At 39.7% G+C, this 18,325-nt stretch overlaps 1 protein-coding gene across 4 annotated transcripts in view; it reads right to left on the bottom strand.

Moving 5' to 3' along the window:
• CHRM2 (cholinergic receptor muscarinic 2) overlaps window positions 1–18,325 on the bottom strand; it is an 86,352-nt gene that overhangs the window by 11,983 nt on the left and 56,044 nt on the right. Inside the window, exon 1 of one of the 4 annotated variants that reach the window (XM_042050969.1) lies at window positions 6,413–6,487. The exons of the other annotated variants lie outside the window; for them this stretch is intronic. The gene's annotated coding sequence lies outside the window, so the exon portion shown is untranslated. Of the gene's footprint in view, window positions 1–6,412; window positions 6,488–18,325 lie in introns of those variants that run through there. 4 annotated transcript variants of the gene reach the window in all.

Consider the following 18,325-nt stretch of genomic DNA (forward strand, 5'->3'; position numbering starts at 1 on the left):
TACCCAAAGCTAATGTATAAGAGGAACGCATCTCTTTTAAGAAACATACAAGCAGACCTATAAAAAATCCCCCCAGACCAAACCAACAACCAACCAACCCCCCCCAGACAAAACAAAATAATAAAAATCAAAACCCAAATCCCAGTCTTTCTAGTCTTTCCTGGCTTAATTTTTTTTTTTTTTCTGGAAGAGCCTGTAGGAATATTGGTCATGAAAAAACCCCAGAGAACTGCAATACAGCACAGGGAGGGTCCCTTAAGGAACCATGGATTAACCCCCTCAACTTGCCAGTGAGCCCAGAAAAGATGCTGTGATATTTCAGTGAATGCCTGCAAATCCCTCCAAGTCATAGAAGTCCTTTTGGGATCATGGATAAACCCATGGAGACTCTGACTCTGTTCCTCAGACAGAGTCAGAGTAGGGCTTCTGACAGGAATATTAACATATGAGAGACAAAGAGACTCTTCCTGAAGCTAAAGAAAATCTCTCCTTTTCCCTAGGTTGTAAACAGTGTTAGTATGTGGCTTTTGCATGGGATTTTCTTATTCACTCACTAAGATCTATCAGATGATCCTTGAATCTGCTTTGGAAAGTACCTCACTTCTTTACTCAGCAAATGATTTTAAAATTCTTTTAAACACCATCATGGTCAGTCTTACATGAAATTCTCAAGAGCTTGAAAATCTAGTCTGTTCTGCTTCCGTGTCCATAAATTCTGGGGATGTTTACACATCTTCCATCTCACTTAACAGCTTACCTGAGATGTAGATTAGAAGCACAGAGAAGAATGCTGACTCAGATATAACAGGGAATGGCTCAAATTCTTTGCAAGTATTTAAGCATATATTGAACAGAAGTTCAAACTTGTTTCTGAGAGAGCAGCTAAATCTTTTTTATGTCTGTATTACTGAAGATTGCATTTGAAGCAGTGATAATGAAATACTGAAGGAACTTAGTTTGGTTCTTACCTTACCAGAAAGCAGTGATACCTAAATTTCCAACCAGAATCTATATTTCCAAGCTCATTCTGCGGTCTGAGAAAAGTTTGTGAAAGAAGGAAAGAGGGTGGCAACACCTAACAAAATATTTATAAAAACATTTAAAAATCTCAAAGGAAGTGTTTTCTGCAGCTAATTATAAATTTGTGGGTCACAGCTATGAATGTTTGCTGTGGGTCTGCATGATCATCTCCCCTTTTGTGAGCAGAGAACCTCAAAGATTGCATAGTCCTTGCCAATGAAAGGAGATATTTATTCAGCAGCTTTTCGTGGCTACTGCATTAGTATAGGTTCCATAAGTCTCTGACTATGCTATTTCACTGCATGACTGCTACCAACTTTAATTACATAGACTCTAGCTACAGACTAATTGTATTTTGACTCCATTACGGGTTTAACAAATCTGTGTTTGAATCTGGGTCCAGATATTGGTCCTAACATGCTGCAGCTACTCTTAGCAAGGTAAAATACCTTAGCTTTGCATTAATTCACCATGCCTCTAAGAGAAGCCCCTACCCTCTGTCAAAAAATAATGTAATGTTTAACAAGCTTAACTTAATAACAGGAGACTGAGGGACTTTTCTCTGACCATGTACCTTCTGCAAAAATTATGTTCATCATCAGTGGGCCAGGAAGACTAAAACGCATAAGCAAATACTCTCAAGCTCTCTGCTTATTTTGGTTTTTAAAGAGACATTGTAAAGCCTGTTCACATCAGATTTTGACCTCTCTTGAATATTTGCCAAAATAAAATAATGGGAACATTTGAAATTTAGGGTTTCAGAAGGGCTAAATTGGATTACTTGAAGCCAAAACCATTAAAAACCTGAGGGGCATTAACTAGCACAGGGTAGAGAAAAGCAAGGCCATTACTGTGTGCACAGATCTGCAAACTCCACAAACTCATCTTGGTACTTTATCAGTGAAGTCTGCGTGATGCAAAATTTCCATAGAGTGATGGTGATGAATATATTTGATGTCCCTTGCACATTCCATTCTACGTCAAAGATGAGTTTTTAATTAAAAGAGAGAAAGACGTTGATTTTGAAATTTAGAAGCTGTGCCGCTGTATTTTTACCACATGGGAACTGCCACATTGTGGCAGAAGCACCATGTCAGCTTCAGCACAACTGTTGCTACAATGACTTGACTTGCTGATGAAGTCAGTTCCTCTCCCATTTCTGGTGTTGAGGATCTCAAACTCTTTTTATTAAAGTCCTGAAATTCCACAATTATGCTGTAAATTGCTCTCTGCCTTTCTTTCGCAGGCTTATCTGTTACTGTCTGCAAGTTTCCTGTTTCTGCTTCTACATCTCAGGCCACCTTTCCACAGCAAACATGTCTAAGGACAAAAAGACTACTAACTAATATATTTTGTTTTCTGAGGTTTCACTTTACCTTATTCTTCTGCAGTGGTCCACTTCCCTGAACCTAAGTCCATCTTTACATAACAACTCTTTAAATTGGGACTTTGTGGTAAAGCAAACTTATGGGAAGTAAAATTAAATCTAGATAGGAATAGTATCTAGCAGTGTGCCTAGGGAACAATCTCCTCCATCAATCTGCTGTGTCCCTGAAGTGTCATGTTGGGGATTAAATCCCTCCCACTGTGCCATGCAACAGCAGCAGAACCACTCAGCAGTGATTGCTGCACTGCAACGTGCCTCCACACAGAGCAAACCTGTTTGAAGAGCACAAGAACATACCTAGAGAAAGACATAAAAACGTGTGGGGCAAGAGAAAATAATAAATGGGGTGAATGTGAGAGGGAGGAAATCGGGACAAGACTGAGGTGTGAATAAAAAAGAAAATAAGTTAATTAGAGGAAAGCAAGAAAGGGTGACTGCAAGAGAAGCAGTTCTGCAATGCATTCACATGGGCTCTTCACATTGTCACCCTTTAATGCCTATTTTTAGTAGAAATACCTCACTGACCCTAGTTTCAGTACCTGTCTGTATTATCCTATGACAGTCCACACAGAGATAGGGTAACATTTCTTCAAGCCTTGCACTTTGAACAGTATCGTGGAAACACTGAAGTGACTCGAAGTTTGGAATCTCACCTCAGTTGTCATTCAAACATTTAAGTTCTTAAAGCCACTGCTATTCACTGAGACTTGAGCTCTATAACCTCTTTAAAGAAGAGGATAGAAATTATTTTTTCAAAAAATTATCATCTTCTTTCATAATCAGAAATTCCAATGTATTTATTACTTGCATAGAGATTATTTTTTCTCCAGTAAATTTCTTTTTGGTTTTTTGTGTGCTATTATCTATGTTGTGATCATGAACTTATTTCCTCCTTTTCCTATCATTGTTTTCTTGCTCAGTTCTGCATCAAAGCCATGACCTCGAGTCTGGGATCATTAACAATCATTTCCACTAAGGGTCTGCCTCTAAATGATATGGGATTCTGATAATCAACTGGGATTCAGATTTTTATCTCCAGGTAAAGATGGCAGTTATCAAAGGGTTTCTATATTTCTGCCTGTCATCCCTGGGGACGAGTAAAGCATTCAAAATACTCAGTTGAAAGAAAATGACACAAAGTAAACAGAAAAGGGAAACTGTGACTGAATTTGGGGAACCCCTGGAGTGGGGTACATCCCTTCTGTGTCAGCTGAACTGGCAGAGGAACAGCTCAGTGCTGTGGACCAGCCACAGCTCTCCATAAGGTCACATCTTGGGAATTTCAGTTGTCTTGCTGTCTCTTTTCCCCCTGCTCTTGGTTGTATTAACAAGGGGTGCCTCAGCATCTCTTCTCCTTAACAGTGACAATTTTCTCTCAGATATTTGCAGCAGCTTTGCATTAGGACCTGATCTGTAGCCTGTAAGTCTGGGACAGACCTACACCACTCTTCTCATTGATCCATTTCCCTTTTCATTTTTCCTTGCTGCCTAATGCAAGACCTGCTCCCCTTCAGCCTCTCTGGTCCTTCTTACCCTCTTCATCAGCTCTCTGCTGTTCACATCCATCTTCTGGCTATCATTTTTCCTGAGGCTACCACTGTGTTGCTTTTCTCATCTCCTGGTCTAACAGGTATTGGTTTTGCTGGCAATGCTCAGCTCCCATTTCTCTGAGCACTTTAAACTGCAGAAAGACAAAAGAGGCTCCTGCAGTCTCAAATAAACCTCCTAAGGGGTGTAGCAGGAAGCAATGCTGTGATAGCACATTATGGTGCTGCCCTCCCACTAAAAGCCAATGTTGGGTGAACTTGACCTCTGTCTCTACCAGACAACTTGCAGAAATAATCCTAACCTTCAACAGCTTTGCTCTGAAGTTTGTAAGAAATGGGTACATCATTACTGACTGTTCCAAAATCATGAGACACAATTTTGCTCCCTCTTTGAGAATTATCCGTGGGACAGAGTATCTTTTTTGCAATATGCTTTATGTAGGAGAAGTAATGAAAATTGTTTTGGATGAGAAATGCGGAAGAATTGTGACTGGAGAATGAGGAGACATAACCATGGCTGGAGTATTCTGCCAATCTGTGTGTTAGACTGTGAAGTCAATCAGACCCCTCTGAGCAGGATATTTTTTAGGAAACATCAAGAGTGACCTATGGTGAGGGTAGTTTGAAGGGATGACCTTACAACAGCATTCTAACAATGAGGAAGTATCCAGTAGTAACAGAGCAACAGCAGGACTAAGGGGAACAGAGATGGTAACATTACCTAATTTATGTATATAAAATGACCAATAATATTACACACAGAACGTGTGCCTATGCTCAATTATTTCCTCATAAGCTGGTCACATCAACACAGTCACTGCCCAGGGTGGAAGTGAGATAACCCAGGTGGGAAGGTGGAAGGAATATGGGAGGTGATTTTGCCCTGCTGAGGTTTGTGGCTCTCTGCAGCTCTCCGAGGCTGAGGCTGAACAAAGCCTCAGTAACACCACCCTGATTTGCAGATGCCATGTACCCCAGTTGCACATGCCTTGTGATACTCTCTGAGAAATCTGTGGCTCAAAGGCTCATTTCACAGCTCCTTGCTCTCAGTCACTCATGCAATAAACCTGTGACTTCAAAGGGACAGCTGAAAGGAAATGTTTTCAGAGAAAAAAGGAAAAAAAAAAAGATTGTCTGCTTGTCCCTTTTTTTCTGTTCATGATATAACAGGCTTAGGATGTTTTGGTATAACTGCTTCTCAGTGGGTTATTTTTCCCTTCTTACTTTACAAAAGCCACAAAAAAACCCCTGGCAGTGAGGAAGAAAACAGCTGTGTGATCCCAATCCAGATGCTTTCATCTTAGAGTGGGCTTGTCAAAGACTAGGCTCCTTGGGTCAAGCTGGACCCAAGATAGGGACTCTTCTCACTCAGTTTTTTATTTTAGGGCTTTCAGCAGTAGCACATGCTAAAGCACTACTGCTCCCTGCTGCAGACCCAGCCACAGAGTAAACAGAAAATCTCTGAGGGTTGGTGGTGTCCTTTCAGGCTGTAGGCAAATCACTAACATGACATTTTCTTGTCTCTTAATGTAAATGAGGTTCATTTCTAAATTCAACACTTTCTGAGGCTTTTAACATGTTATCTATACCATCAATGTCCTAGATATGTATAAAGTCCTGAATGCCTTTCACAAACTTTCTAAAGCATTTTGTGGTTTGGGTTTGGTTTTTGTTTTTTTTTTTAGTACATATAAAGCTATATAAAAGTATGATTAGATTTCTTTTTAAATTTTTAATTAGTTTGTATCTATTTGTTGATCTGCTCTTGATCTGTTGTGATACACAATGCAATCCCATTGAATGTTTGAAGCATTGAACAACACCAAATAATTAAAATGCAGACACTCTTATTTGTAGAAAGACATAGCAGAGGTATTTACAGTCAGGTTAATGTTTAACCTCTTAATCTTTCTAATGTTATGATTGGAAAATGCCCTTTAAATTTAATTATCTGCTTCTGTACATTTACTACTTTGCAAGTGAGCATTTAAAATGTCATTTTTCTTTACCGAGATCTTTCATAATTTTGTATACACTCATAATGATACTGGTCATCCTAAACAAATGCTATCCAACCCACCATGCCACTGACCTGGGCATTTATTTTCTTCTTAATTGTGTAAGGTCTGTAGATCTCAGACCTTGTAATTTAAGGGATAGCGTGCTTTCTCCTTAACCCCACCATCTATTAAAAGCATTTCAATGACAGCACATTTGCATTGCATCACCTTTGTAGAGAAGATCAAGCATCTCAAAGATGGCATTCACAAGTAATATAATCATATCTGTTAAGAAGAAAAATGTCTTTTCTAGCTAATCCTGCTGGATGTTGTGATTTACTAAATTTGTACCCCATACCTCTGCACAACCTGTTTATAATTAAACATAATAACACAGTTCATAGCCATTTTCAACTACAGAAATTATGGCAGAGAGATTAAAAGAGCTGAACTCTTACACTTTCTCTGGGAGAATCTCTTCTTGCTGCCTTGTAATCTTCACAGGTGAAGGGGGGTTGTTGCTCTACATCAGGTACTGAGAACCTGATGCAATTTGCCTTGTACTACACAGAGTCAATATGACTTCAACTCCCATGTAAATACACATGGACTTCAAACACAAGCAGAAATTTGTGTTTCAGGCATTCTAGCAAATTTGTCATTAACCTGCAGTACATGACTTGTGATACCTCCTGTTCTTTCAATGCTGGGAAACGGGGTGACATTTGAGAGCGAGTTAATGGCAAATAAATGGTGATGCAGCTTGTTCTGATATCTGCTTGGTAATAAAGGTAATGCAGTAAAAAGAGGAAAAATTCATCCATTTCCTAGTTTTTCTTTCTAAATCTTGTGATGAATGTTGTACTTCTGTGGCCAGGGAGTGGTTCATTCTACCTGTTTGCTAGGGTCAGGATAAAAATAAAGCTTATGTGGTGAATTTGGATAAGTGAGCCAAAAGTTTTGGGTTTTCAAGGCTCTATGCAGGAAGTGACAAAAGACATTTGAGATTTTTCTCCTTCTGAAAAGAAAGTTCCTAAACTCTATTTTGAGACTTATAAGCAAAGTGACAAAGGTAGTAGTATTAATGAAGGGGAATGCCAAGTAGGTTAAAGCTTCACTTTAGATATTTTTTTTTCCTTTTGTCCTCCTATTTTTATTTAAGGAGGTGTTTTATCCCCAAGAGTGACAGCAACTACTCCAGCAAACACAGAGGTTTGTTAGACCTAATCACTATTCAAGAAATCATTTTTCCTGCTTCCTTAAAATGAGTCTGTTCTGCAACAGATAGAAAATCAAAAGCTCATAATGCCTTCAAAGCATAATCTCTCTTTCTCTGTGTGTGTATGTATATTTACATATTTATGCTCTATTGTAGTTTTTTATTTCCTATCTTCTTCATTCTTTACTAATATATTTCTCAATATGGTTGATCTGCATTGCATTTTTTCCTCTTTATCTGTTTTTCTTGTCGTGTACACAAGGGGTTTGGACAGAACTGTGAATATTAGACAAAGGAAAATAAATCCAATATGATCCAATTATATTTGCTAATCAACAATAGCCAGTGTTTCTGTCAGAAGGTGCACACCCATTGAATGTACGGTGTGTTTCTATCTCTCCTCTATATTGTTTGGGTTTGAGATTCACAGAATTAATCTGAGCTCCCTCTGTAGCTAACAGAGCTATCTCTTCATGACAAAAACACACAGATAATGTTTGCTTGTGCTAGATTCACTTCATCTGCTCTGCAAACATGCTACTTTTGTGCAGGTTTAAGAATTAATTAAATATCCGGGTGCTCATAAAAACAGCAATCAGTGGAAGGATATTAGAGAGTGTTCATGGATTGAGCTGTGAAATTCCACACATCAGCATTGGCCCTGGAAGCCTGACTTCAGAGAGTGCTGAGAGCAGGGCTCCACTGTATAAGCTACATTACTCATCCACAGTCCAATTTCAGAGCCTGAAATCTCATGGTAAATTGCTCTGAAGAAAGATCAATAGGTCAAAAGCCCTGTGTATGCCAATGGCAAAACTTCTGTTGCTTTTGGTAGGCTCACGACTTTTCTATAAAATAGGAAAAAGCCAGGATTGGTGTCTGGGGACTAGTCCTAGTTCATTGTTTTATTAGATCCAGAATCATATTCTGCTGTTCCCTGCTGTAAACTGTCCTGGGATCACCCTTGCTATTCATCACTTAGGAGAAAACTCCGTCTTCAGTATCCGTTTGTAACATTAAGAGTGCCCAACCAAGCATTTCCTCCTTCTAAAGGACAATATTTCTCTTTTCTCCCCTTAGCACAGGGTCAGGCAAAACTATCTAGGGCTGTGACTGTTGCCAGGTCATTGCCATATATATCTTGGAAAAAAAAAAACCTGCAAAGTATAATGCTGGGCTCAGGTTTGGAACCTAGTGGGCTTCTGATACCCCAGAGCTGTAGATACAGTCTGCTTTGCTGGTTTTCCAGGTGTATTTACTGGACAGTGGTCCCCTCCTTTTAAGCACCTGCTGCAGTTCACCCATCCTGTTTATGTCCAAATGGATCTCCATGTATATGACTATTCTGAGTTCATAAAGTAACACGGAACCTTAACTGATAAAAGGACTTTGTAAATGACAGGGACTAGCAGCATCATCAATAAAAAGAGCATAGTAATAATTCTATGAAGATTGTGATACCCAGCAGAACAACTGAGGAATAAAATAACATCATTTTCATTCACCTATTCTATGGAGAGGATGTGGCTAACAGGCTTTCCGTTATAAATTGGAAATTAAAACTCTGGGAAAAGCTGCAGGGAGAAGAGCTACTGGGATGTCATGGGATGGGATGAGTTGGAGGAAGTCCTGACAAAGACAAGGTCATCAGTACAAACAGAAGGAGAGGAAGGAAATTATATGACTGCCATGAGCAAGTGCTTCTCTGAACAAAATAAAATAGACCTAAGTCACCACCATTTTTACTCAGGTCTTGTCCCTTAAGTGAATAAGACAAAGGAACAAATAAATAACAGCAAAAAGAATTGAACTCCCCCACATTTGCCCTATCACCTCTTAAAAAAAATGTTTCTGTTTGTCGAAACATTAGTATGAGACTCAGACTTTTCAGTAGCTCCTTTATGCCACTCCTGTGGTGTAAGGTAATGGAAAAGCTTCCAGGCAACTGAATATTTTCCCCCTGCTGTAAGTTCTCTGGGTGGCTTAGACCCAACATTTAAAAACTCTTACAAGTGTGAATAACCTCAAGATACCACAGGTGGCCACATCTAACATTTAGTACAAAGGCCACTAATTACAGCTCTCTGTGTAAAAGGAAAGCAAAAAGCAATGCTATATATATGTCTCCCTCTCAAAAGAGAATCAATAGAGCCTACAGGAAATTCCTTAGAGAACTGTTGGACAGAAGATTGGTTCTTTCAGCTCAGTCACCGAACCCACACAGAGGGGCAGAAGTGATGCAGTATTCCCTAGGGCAACTGGGCTCTGCCTGCAAGACTGGGGATGAGAATCACCACTGGGATAAACATGGTCTTTCCTTCTTCTACTCACATTGCTTTCTGCCCTGATTCTCCTAAGTCACTAATCACTGCAGTGACAGTGGCTCTCATCCACCAGACAGCAGCTTTGGATATCTCATTTCCCACAGTCCAAGAAGGACTGTGTCCAGCAGATCAGAAGTATCTGTAATATAGCAGAGATGTCTAATTTTTTAAAAAATGCTTTTGTCCAGTGACTGATGCGTCTTGGAAAGTAGTTTAAGAGCAGACCATATGTCCAAGATCAATGACAAGGGATATTCTCTTTGATAGAGTGAAGCACATGACCTGGAAGGGAAGGCTGAGGGGAGTGAGAGTGTTTAGCCTGAAGAAGAGATGGCTGGGGTAGCAGCCTGCCAGTACCTACAGGGAATCTACTGAGAAGATGGAGCCAGTCTTTTTATAGTGGTGTGTAGTGGGAGGATGAAAGAAAGAAGACAAAAGGTTTTGATGATATCAAGGAAAAAAAGAGGCCAGCAAAGCAGTGGACACAGATTTGTGTACAGGGTCCATCCCTGGAAGTTTTTCAAGCCAAAACAGATAAAATCCTGAGCAACCTGGTCTGAACTCCACACTGACCCTACTTTGAGGATGAAATTGGAGTGGAGACCTCCTGAGGCTCTATCCCTATGAATTATTCTATGTTCCTGTGACTCTAGCATATGCCATGAAGTTTGCAGGTACTCTGGATCAGGAAAGCAGGAACTCAAATACCATTGTTTAATATAGAGTCAGATATGATGAAAGCAACCCATGTGATTGTGCAGAAAGCAGTCTGTGAGTCTGGGAGAAGCACATTGGAGAGAAAAACAAACAGCATCCTGCAGGTCCTTGGCTTCTCACTCAGAGTAAGTCAACATCTGAGCTGCACCAGAATGAACTGCCCCTTAGTCACCTGCCTGCAGTTTGCAGTGTGGGATATCTGCTGCTTCCCAGGAGCTGAAGCTGAGATCATTAGAGAATCAGAAAGAGATCCTCTTTGCCCCAATTTCCACAGCTCTGACCTGTTGTTGACCACTAGATAGCCTTAGCAGCCAGTCTGAAAGAAAGAGATGCTGAGAGTGGGTGGAAGGGCCCACAGAGAACATCTTAAGGTGTAGAGATCAGACTCTTACAGAGTTCTGCCCTGATTACATCATTTTGGAGAAATATACCTGGAGAAAGGTATAATGTGAGCAAAGTTGTGTGCTGGCAAAATTTCACTGCAAGAGTGAGTACTCAGGTGCATACCTCAGCTCATGCCAAAGCAAAATGCATTTAAGCACAAGTGAATTAGGTTCCATGTTTGTCCTTAACTCTTATTTCTGTTCTTGTCCTACCACAAGTTCACATAGACATTGTAACGAATCACATGAGAAGATCCCAAGCTCTACACTGTCTTCCAAAAAAGTGCTACCTTGTGCATAAGCAAGAGAAATGACAGTTTTAGCAGGCCCTGGCAGAACTGTGGAATAATAGTGAACAGGATCACACAGCAGTCAGCCTTTCCATCTCCATTACATGATATGTATCTTTCCCCCCCCTCCAAATTGCTTTTACCAGCAACCATGACAGCTGTCTGTCTCTGATCCCAAGCATGCAGGTCTTGAAGGAGCAGCTGCTTCCCCTCTGAGCATAATGGCCCTGACATGAATGGAGTCTGCAATGATGATGCAGCTGAGATTCATTTTCCAGTGTAAAGGCTCAGCACAGCAGCATCAAGAGAGCCAACCACATACAGTTCAAGCACAAAGGCTTGTAGGAAAGTAGCCAGACTCTTTGGGTTATCATTTCTGCTGTTAACTTGGAGGTTCTGTTATTCACCCATTGTTGAAGAGGATGAGGGTATAGAGATTCATTCCATTTAAAGAATAGTCAGTTCACTGATGCTCTATGAAGAGTTACCTCTATAATTAGTCCAGCTCTAATTACAACCCAGCCAGAACAGCATTCTCAGTTTTTTGACTGTCATTATAGTATCAGAAATATACTTTGTAAAATACTTGAGTGTGAAAAAAAAAAGCAGAAGGATGTGTTGTGGCAGAACTGTTACAACTAGAAGTGATGATGATATTGCACATGATAACACAGAGCTTTTGAAGGAACAAGAGTTTTGGCATAAAAACAATGACTTAGATTAAACTTTTCTGGAATCACTGTCTGTCTCTGAAAACTGTGGGCACAACACATCATCCCTGACCTCAAAGGCACCTCTGGCACCCAGAGGTGCTATTGCTTATGACAGTCTATTTATCCATTTCAGTCTCCTGTCTGTCCCTTTTTCCCCCCTCTTTTTCCTGCTCCAAATTTATCTTGCAACTCAGAGCTCAAAGATCTGCAGGGCATTGGTGATGTCTCACTCACATCAGAGAGATGCTGAGCACAATAGGCATGCCAAGACACGAGAGCTGCTATATAACTGCATGGCATGCCATAGTCCAAGGCATGGAGGAGAGCTGAAGGTTTGTTCACCTTTTCATTTTCTTGTTTGTTTACAGGCAATGAAACAGGCAAGCACTGAATTTATTTTTGGCACATTTTTATACACAGCCTGTGCTTGCTGGGAGGTGGTGGGATTTTGGGGCACATCACTGATGGCAGGCATTTCCATGTACACACAGACAGCTTTTGCTAAGGGAGAACTACAATAATGCTCAAAGAGAAAGGAGAAAGCAGGGTTTAAGAAAGGAAAAAGGGAAGTTAAGAGGATCCATTTAAATGCAGCAGAGCTGAGCTAAAACCTGGATCAAAGCCTTGAAATTATACCATGAAGTTGGTAGAAGCCTGGTAGAACTGGCCCAAATGAGACTGCTAAATAATAAGTGACTCATGCTTATAATTCCCCCTCTCTTTCTTTTTTGTGTGCTGAAGGTAAGTGAATCCTTATGCCATATTGCTACATTCAGTGAAACCATAAATAAGCAAGTTAGTATTATTACAGCTCCAGCTATAATAATAAAACCTGGCAAGGGCCTGAAAGGTTTTCAGTATTTTCACCAAAAATAGCAAGAACAAAACAAGCAGTCCACCACCTCCAGTTTTCATCAAATTCTTTATATATTAAATTATTCTGGAAAGACATAATATTGCCAATTGTTATATATTATTGCCTCATGGATACCAGATAGATTGTGTTATCATAACCACCTCTCTTTTGCTTTAAAAGTTCTATCAGCGGATCCGGGAACAGAAAAACTCCCTGGAATAGCTATAAGTTTGGATTCATTAATTCATCCTTTCCCCTAACTGGTTCTCTGATGCCATTTGAAATGAAAGTGCTGAAAATATTCCAAACACATTTTCTTCCCTAAAGATTGTTTGATGCATACCACAGTGTTTTCCATCATTTTTATCCACTAAGCTCTGCACTGTCTTTCTCTCTCTCTGTTCTGTCGTTTGCTGTGCTCCCAGGAGATTAACAAGATAAGTTATTTAGGTTTTGACAACTCTGCAGGGCTGCTTTCAAAGCGACAGTTTTTTTCATGCTCATTTTTTTTCTACTCGGAGAAAGTATCTTTCCTTCTGGAACAAACTTCTGAAAAACATTCTGCCTTGTATTTGCTTTTCCTGCTAATCTTTCTCTCCAGTGTTGTAGGCATTCAGGAAATAAAAGTGCCAGTTCTGAGACCTGAAGGGCTGTGGTGCTTAGAAGGTAAGAAAGGTCTTATCAGAGGGTTACTGTTCTTTGAATTCAGAGCAAGTCCCCTACATTTGGCTGTTCCTTCTGAAAATGCTCATGCAAGCTTTCTAAAGGCTATCTGAATCCAGAAAAAAATCTTCTTTATGACACTTAGATGAGTTCATTCCTTCACAACATCATAGATAGTTGAAATACCACTTTAAAGCATACTTTAAATGGGGAAGCTCACAGCTTTAAAGAAAGTCACAGTTATCACATGCCTGGAAAGAAATTGTAATTATGATAAGGATTTTGAATCCTGTGAAAGAAAGTCAAAGTATGGGTGCCCAGAGGGGTATAACTTTTTAATTATTATTTTTTTATTTCCTGGTTTATCTGGTAATATTCAATAGAAACCTGAGTAGCTTCCTGCAAAGAGTATTTCAGTTACTATTAACACTACTAGATAGGAATAAAAGCCATGCAGGTATCAGGAGCCCTGTCATGCGTCAGTGTGCAGTTCAGTACCTGGCTTCTTGTGGTGGTTACAGACTTACTGGTTAATTACTACAGAACAAAGAGAGAGTGAAGGAGAGAGTTTTCATACCTATAGCAGCTGATGCTTAACAGTGGTACCTAAGTTAGCAGACTCACCTTCAGCTCTTCAGTGAATGAAGATGGGGAAGATCTTTCACAGTCATTTGACTTTTCAGACCTCTGAAACCTTTCTCTCTGATCCCTCTTAGGCTTCTAACCCAAGAATCTCAGCTGCAGCTTAGTGGAGCATGAGCCCCATCATACCAAAGAGTGAACTGTGCTATTTAGTTTCTGTTATCCAGTTTGATCTTTGGGAGTCTTTCAATATCTCATCTTTGTCTCATCTCCCCTCCACAAATTATTGTGCAACCTGATGTGGAGAAAATGGCAGTCAAACAAGTATGTTATAAACACCTTGTGATGAGTGGAGCAAACAGCATGGCAATAAAGTTGACCAGCCAGCCTCCCTCATGGGCTGCTTTTTATTGTGTTCAGCTGCAAGTGTCATTCCCCTAATGCTGCCCATTCATCTTGTGCTGGGTTGCAAGTCAAACCTGCTGACACTCATGGTCTCTTGGGGCTGGAGAGATCCAGCTTTGGCCCACTCATGGCAAATAAACTGTCTCATAAAAATACAAGGGTTCCCCCATAATTTTTTCTCCTGACTTTTTGTATCGTTGCTATGGAATAGATGATTGCAACTAGACAGTCCACAAAGGCATTTCTTGACATGTCAGACAGCTGTGTATCATTTATTTGAGATGCCACGGCAATATCAGAGGGATTCAGGATGGAGAATAAAAGATATGGTAAAATCTAAGCAGAGTGTAGTGGCACTATAATTGAGGGAAGATACAGGAAAATGGAGTTTACCTACAAGTAAACTGAACAGTGTAAATTTGCTGGTACTCCTCTAGTGGAGTAACACTCACTGGGGAAGGAAAAAGCTGTTTTGTGAGATGAGGGGGGAAAAAAGAAAAGAGAAAAATTCAAGCAGGTTGTTGTAGAAGATTATAGGGGTAATTTATATGAAAGCAGCTGCTCAGTTTCTCACCCTGAGTCAAACTGAGACAAAAGGTCAGAGAAAACAGTGATGGCAGTTCAATATCTACTTCAATAAGCAGCAAAGTGACTTTGCCCTCTGCAATCTTTCAGCATGAAGAAAGACTGCCTTGATTTTTTTGCACTTAATGAAAGTAAATCATGTCCGGCTCTAGAAAGTTCAATAAACCTTTCTGGTTAACACATTTTGGAAATGGTTACAGTCAAACCATCTAGTTAATCTGAAATCCTAAAGCAGATGCTTTGACAACTCCACAATATTTACATCTTCTAATCCTGTCACCACAGCAGGCAGAGACTTTTTGTGCTTCACTATAGAAATAGATTTCCTGCTTCTTGTTTTTCTGTTGAGTCATAAAAAATTCCCTGCTATAAAAGATCCAAAACCAATTTACATCTGTCTTTTCATATCCTTGTTCAATTATGGTTTCTATTACCTCAAAAGTTATCTTAAATGCTCCCTATTGTCCAAGAGGTAGGTAATTAAATAAATAAACAATTTAACTGCAAGGGAAAGAAAAGCTTCATTCCAGTATTTACCACAAAGTACTCCAAGGAACTGGTTCCAAGCTGTATAATGGCTACACTGGGTTAAGAGTCTTCTCTCTGAACATTTCAGATACAAAGGTCTTTTACCTCTTCTGTCTCTACCAAGGTTAATTTAGCTGACCTACTGAGACATCAGAGACTGCCGCTGTCTAGCTTGAAGAGGAAAAGGAGATGATGCAGTGATCACATGAAATGCTCTGTGTCAGACAGAGGTTGAACTCAATGCTTATTTTGCCCCATTCCTCTCAAATAAGGGGACTTCAGAGAAATTTGAAAGTCCACAGATGTGAATCTGGCACAAGGATTTTCATGTGCTGTACATATGGCTGCAGAGCTCACTTCCACAAGAGAGGTTTGTGGTCTCACCATCATTTAAACAGGACTGAATGTGTGGACTCACAAAAAGTACATGTAAAATGTTCATAATACGAATCTTCAAGACTATATGCAGAGGGAGATGGCATGCTGGTCCTTACTCACCTGTGGCTGGATTTCCAGGGTGATTTCTAAGCAGTACAACTCACACAGACCTTTTTAAATTTTTTTTTTTTCCTGGTAACAGCTATTCATCCTGCTGTTTGTTTAGGAGCTTCCTAAATAGCTGATAAGATTTGAAGCACTAGTGGACATAAGCAGAGGGAGGATTAGAAACTCACTGGGCAAGTCCTGTGTTCTCATGGTCCAACACTATTTGGCTAGCATGAGGTGTGCTGAGATCAACCCTGACCACGCACATCTTTCAGCCTTTGTTAGACCTTTAGGTTTCCCAAGTATGGTGGTTTTTTGAAAAAAATGTATTCCTTCTCTGTAGTCTTATGTGCTCCAGGGACCTTAGCTTAGTCCTGCTCTGAGAGTGAGGCAGAAGGCTTGGAGAAGATAATGTAATGGCTTTTGTATCTGAAGGTACTTACACTGACATAATTGCAATTATTAATACTGGTGACAGGATGCACCCAATCTATAATTTGAGGTAATGTTTGGCAACTCGAGCAATACGAGTCATGAATCATTCATTAAGTGAGCAATGCATTTAAGGAGTTAGAATTAATTTTTAGATGTCCTCTGTCATTTTGTTGTGTAATTTAAGGTCACCAGCAGTACTTTCTGTATGTCATAATTACATTGAGGCTTACATGCAATCTCTACAGAGCGCAAATATATTATTTGCTTTAGTTTAAACTTTTTTTTTACTTAGGGGAAGGACTTTGGGAATGGTGCCTGCTTGATGTTTCAGATCCTCTTTAGCCCTAAATTGGCACAGATACATTGAAGCTAGCAGAGCCCTACCACTAAAAAAAAAAAATGGACAATGTGGCTTTGAGCAGGGATCTGTTTCCTAATCAATACATTTCCAGGCTGCCCACCACTCAGCCAGACATTAATACATTCAAATTAATTACAGTCTTTTTGATTGCTTCACCAAAAACCCTCAAAGGTTATGTGACCTCAGGACATGGCACCATTACATTGTGTCAGCCCAAAATGCAGGGGATTAGGCAGAGGAGCCCATCTTTACCAAGATATAAGTAAGGCATCTTTTTCTGCACTGACTTACGTTCCATTTTTCTTCCAGCATATCCTAATAAATAACTGAGACAATCCCCTCCTTTCTGCACAGTCCTGTAGCTTACATTTTAGTTGTACATGCTGCGTCTGTCTCTGGAAATGCTCATCCTCACACTCCATCAGCAGAGGAATGAAGACAAAATGCCAGCTTCCTGAGAGACCACCGAGATGTCTTTAACTGCATAATAATTGATGTTTTTATGGAGTTCCAGATAATTTACTGATATTGAACACTTCAGTGGTTTAATCCTTCCTCACACAATGTGTAGACAAATAATAGCTTGATAGACTTCATCGTTTATGAAAGGCAGACAGAGCAGGCAAGCCAGCATGAAAATATTTTAATTATACTTTGTCAGAAGTATATAACGGGAGATAAGAGTGCTCTTCTTTCACCAGTTTCATTTGGAGAATTTGCCCAAGTCTAAATTTATTTGCTATTAATTGCACTTGGGCTCAGAGACTGTGTTTCCAGAAGGCAAGAAGAGAGACAAGATAAGAACAAGTATAAGAACAAAAAGTAGCAGAACACTACACAACTTGGGAGAGCAATTTCTTGCTTGAGGCCAGGCTTCAAAAAGAAAAAACTTCCTAGAAAATATTAAATAGTATAAAAAAGAGGATACGACAATCTCACATGTTTTGTTAACTCTTGGCTTTATGTAAATTTAGTATGAGACAATACTATGCAGTATCACTGGACACGTGCAGAACTCACTGCAGAAAACCTTCCCTTTGATAAGTGTTCTCCAGCACAGCATGTGTTCTCCAGGCTTTTCTCCCTAGCTTCCCAAACCATATTTATAAATTATCTAGAAGTGTAAATGAATGGCATCAGGGGTTGATAAGGAACATAGAAAGCTGGCTTTCTGATCAAATAAAAAAGTTATGTCAAAGATAATTTTTTTTTTCTGGAGCTGGATCCAAGCTTACTAAAGCCAGAGGGAGTTTTTTCCACTATGTTTCAATAGTTCTGGGATTGAGCCCCTGTGAAACTGTGCAAGATAAAACACCACATATTGCAAAACAAGGTTATTGATCATTATACTGCTCAGCTTCTGCTTATGTGGGTGTTATTATTTTTAGGTTGTATAAAACAGCATTTGATAAAGGTTGTCAAAATTATATTGTCTCCAGTGCAAATGTAGTATTGCTTTTATGTGTGATGGTGTTATGTTACTGGTGGCTTATCTTCTAACAATATGACATGGTAGGAAATATGTGAGAGAATCAAAGATAACAAAATGGGGTAAACCATATAAAATTCCATTTTCTTTCTTGTCAGTGTTACCATAGAACCATAGACTACAGAGTCCCTATACTGCTGAGATAGATTGTATTGCAGGACTAAAGATAAGATGTATTTACCTGGCCTTTGGTGAATGCAGAAAGTGGTCAAAAGTTTTTCTGTCACCTTTGCCACTGAATGTCTCAGAGCAAGAACTAAAGAAAGGATTTCCAAGAGGTGTCTAGAATTTGCTTTATTCTGCTACCATTTAAAGCCAAGAACAAAGTACTCTCG

Source organism: Corvus kubaryi, unplaced genomic scaffold (genome assembly GCF_017639235.1).
Source record: "Corvus kubaryi isolate FWS band 111438036 unplaced genomic scaffold, C.kubaryi_AGA036_p1.0 74, whole genome shotgun sequence".
In the NCBI taxonomy this organism is placed as follows: domain Eukaryota; kingdom Metazoa; phylum Chordata; class Aves; order Passeriformes; family Corvidae; genus Corvus; species Corvus kubaryi.